This window comes from Rousettus aegyptiacus, unplaced genomic scaffold (genome assembly GCF_014176215.1).
Source record: "Rousettus aegyptiacus isolate mRouAeg1 unplaced genomic scaffold, mRouAeg1.p scaffold_m13_p_1, whole genome shotgun sequence".
NCBI lineage: Eukaryota > Metazoa > Chordata > Mammalia > Chiroptera > Pteropodidae > Rousettus > Rousettus aegyptiacus.
This window is the reverse complement of record NW_023416284.1, coordinates 141882682-141886784: the sequence shown is the minus strand read 5'-3', so window position 1 is coordinate 141886784 and position 4103 is coordinate 141882682.

The following is a 4103-nucleotide window of genomic DNA, read 5'->3' as shown; positions in this document are numbered from 1 at the left end:
AAGATCCAGAATTTTGAATTCCATGCCATAACTGGATCGGATTCTTGCGATGTCCCCCTTGGGAAGTAGGTTACTGATTCTTTGTCTAGGAAGAAGAGACACATGGCTGTGTGGTGACAAGAAGGGTGGACTATAGAAGATCCTTCTGATGCTTCTCCACATCTACATCTTCTTTTCTGGCTACACAGACATCTCACTTCCACTTGGACAGGGCCACGTGATTGTTTCTAGTCAATGGGTTAGAGATGGAAGTGACACATGTCTCTGCTGGACCAGAATATTTAATTGCCAGTGTAAGAAGCCTCAGTGCTGTCTGCTGCAGCAACTTTCCAGGTGGAGCCTGAGTCCTAAATTGAGGACTACACATAGTAGAGTTCCCTGTCAAAATAAAATTGACATGTAGAGAGAATGAGACTTAAAACTTGTTTATGCTACTGGTATATGAGAGTTGTTCTCATTATTACTATATAGCATAACTAGGCTTCTGGTGACTGATATAGTGTTCAGTGTTATAATTGACAGTGTCAGTATGTTTATTAGTGATTTCTATCTGAAATATTTGGTGTCGACATTAATAGATCTTAGATTTAAGAAAAATAAGATTTCTGTTCCTAAAATGAATAGGAATATCAATCTAAAAGACCAACATTAAAGTTTGAAGGAATAGAGTACAAAAATGGCAAACCTGATGACTAGGGCCAACCCTAGATAAAAGTGTAAAGAAGGCAAGTGTATCTTCCAGGTCTGTGGTGGATTCTGTGCAAAACTGCCTGCAATAATTCCCCTTCCTATTTCTATGTTCTTGGGTATCCCCCTTGCATACTGAATCTGAGCTTGTCTGTGTCTCGTTTTGGACAATGGGACAGATGAGATACAAACATAGGCTTGAAACTACTTGTGCCCAAGAATCATGCTGCTCTTTGGAACTATGAGACCATGTAAGGAAGTTGAGCCTTTTGGAGGATGAGAGAACACATGGAGCAAAGATGAACTGTTCCTAGATCAACCAGCAGGCCGATGGCCACACAAGTGAGTAAGGTCATCCGAGACCATCTAGCCACAAGTCTAGCCAGTACAGACCAAAAGAATTATCTAGCCAAACCAAAGATATATGAGAAATAGGTATTTAAGGTTTTAAGCTGCTATATTTGAAAGTGGTTTGTTATACTACAAAAGTTAATATAAACTCTGGTGCTCAGACTCTGCTAGACTTTCTTTTTTTCTATATATTTACTTTTTATTGAATTCGTTAATGTTAAAGAGTTCTTGCACTGCCAAACCATGCCTGAGAATTCAAAGAAAGAAATGGTACAATGGACAGCCTCACCCACCCACCCAGCATACAGTGTATTAAAACTTGAAACGTGCATTTTGATAATTTAACAATCTTATAAAAAGCTATAACAAGAGTTGGTTTTAAATCTCCTGCAGGTCTTCAGATTTCTTGTACAGTATGCCATTAAATAAGTTCTACATACCCATCTCAGTTCATTACTCAATAACATAACCTCTCACAAAATTGTTGGAAAAAAATGCATACTTTTCAGGGAAAATATGTGGCTAAAGGTATAAGAGATTTGTTAAGATTTTTGGTTCCCAAATGAAGTCTTCAGTTTAACCAAGAATTACTTGTTTCTTGCTTAATCATCCAGCCTCTCCTTGGCTTGCTCAGCAAATCACCCAAATACATCAGAAGGCAGGCTTCTTGCCTGCCACCTCAAGTAACGCCAACATTATTGCCTAGAATCTATTATATGATTCTACCAGGTTGTGGGAAACCACTAACTCACATGTTCTAGATAAGTGCATTAAGATATTTTTTCGTGGTCTCTTTGTTACTCTTCCATTTTCATCCAGATCCATCATCTCTTTGATGAGAACTAACCTGGTAAATAAAATCTTTGTGGACATGTAATCATATGCTACTGTTTTTTACGTAGCTTCTCAAACTTTTTTCCTGTCTTTGCTTTCTAACCAGGACTCTTGGGGAAGAATTTCCAGGACAGACAAATTCATTCTGAGTCACTCAAGGGTTGGGGAGTAGGGAGTGGTATTTGGGAAACATAGAGAACACTTTGCTGATCTTCAAATCATGCCCATCTTCTTTACCAAAGATTATTACTGACTCACTGGCTACTGAATAAAAAAGTTAATGATTGGCATACAAATAAAAAGAAATTCAGCAATTTCTATATTTTAACAGTTTTCCTTTCAATAATGTTACTCATAACTCTTTCTAAATGTAAATTATAGGAGGCACTAAGGCATTATAGTTCAAGGTTTGGTTGTACGATCATTATTTTATCTGGAAAAGGAGTGCCTGGAGTCATCTGCTTTTAGTATTGTCAGAAACACAACCTATGAGACAATATATTTTAAATAATTTTTAATTTTTTTAAACTGGAAGACACCCTCAGAGTTGTAGGTAGTGGTAAGCATGAAGATGTCTCTGATAACTTTTAGAGCCCATTATCAAGTTTTAGATATTAGATTCTCTCACAACAAAAATTCAGAGTGTTCAAGCATTATCCATAAAATAGAACTATGGAGAAAAGAAAGACATTGGATTTATTTCATTGCAACATATTTTGAAATATTAAAGAAGGAAAAGAGAGGATACCTCATAACTTTGCAGATTCACTCACAGCTTTTCTTGTTATTTAGCTTTAAGACAGATTATATCAAACACCTGATTTTTTTTTTTTTTAAATCATCATACTGTTGGTTTGTGAAGAATTAATTCCCAAACTGATGATCTGCCCATGGTCATTTCCTCCATCAGTCTTATCTTAGTAACTGAAATTGCTTTGTTTCAGCTCTACAGATCTAGTGTTAAAGTACAAATGATTGTTGATACTTAAGATAGGCATGAACAAGCTAGCTCAAATTGTGGGACAGAATTAAAATACTGTGATATCATCTTGATTTACATTTATTAGATCACAGTACAATGGATATTAACCTGGGGCAGATGGTAGACAGTCTTAAGCAGTTAGTTAGGCTACTCAGAAGTAAATGTATTTATTGTGATATGATTGATTTCGGAGAAATTATATTGTAGCGCTTTTCCTTTTTGTATGGTGGAAACCTTTAAAATAGAATTAATGTGTTGAATCCTAAGTGCCAGACTCTGTTCTAAGCATTTATGTGTATTTTCCCATTTATAGCTTATAATATACCTATGAAATGAGCATAATCATTTTCATTTACAGAGGAGGATTCTAAGGCTTCATGTTTCTCAAAGCATGTTCCACAGATCACCCACAGGGAAATCACTTAGCTTAATAGATTTTAAATTCTTGGACCTCAGTTCAGATTCCTTTGAAGCATAATTTCTAGGACTTTAGAAGAACCAATGAGCTAAATTATATAAAAATTATAAAATATATGAAAATTTTCTCTTTTGGTAGGTGGGTGTTAAAGTCATCAATTAATTCAGCTTTGTTCATGACACAGTTCCTTAGTGACCAGTATCTGAATCTATAATTACATTTTTGTGTTATAAATGGTCAATTATTAATTTTTTAATCTGCAACTAAAGGCAACAAAATAAAGAGAAAAGAGACTCTAGACTTTAGTGTCTATCTAGTTTCTTCCTCAATTGACTGTTAGGAATAGCACCAAAGGCAATTGTAAAAGGCATTCCTATCACTTGTAATTATTTAAAAAATAAATCCTTTTCTTTTTATTTTGTTTTCCTTATGTCAGTCTTTCCCCTCCCCCTTCTTACTTGCACCAATTTTTTTTTCTTCCCTTATTCCCTTTAGGTTGTCATTAGTTTCTGGCGACTTCATGAGACATTAAATAATACTCCATTTTCCCTTTCCCAGGTCTAAACAAATTAAGATATATACAGAGAAGCAAGACAGATGGAGATTAAAACAAAAAAGCTAGATTGAAAAGTAGGCTTAAATTAACAACCAGTCAAGCTTCCTAATACTTCTTATCAAGTCTAAACCTTAGACTGACCCACTTACCTGGAATCACTGCTTCAAATATCAGGTCCAGAGGGTGATAACAGAGACAAGTAGTAGCCTCCAGACATGTTTCTAGAATACAGTTTTAAGTTGGGTATGGCTATTGGTGCATGTATATTAGGACAT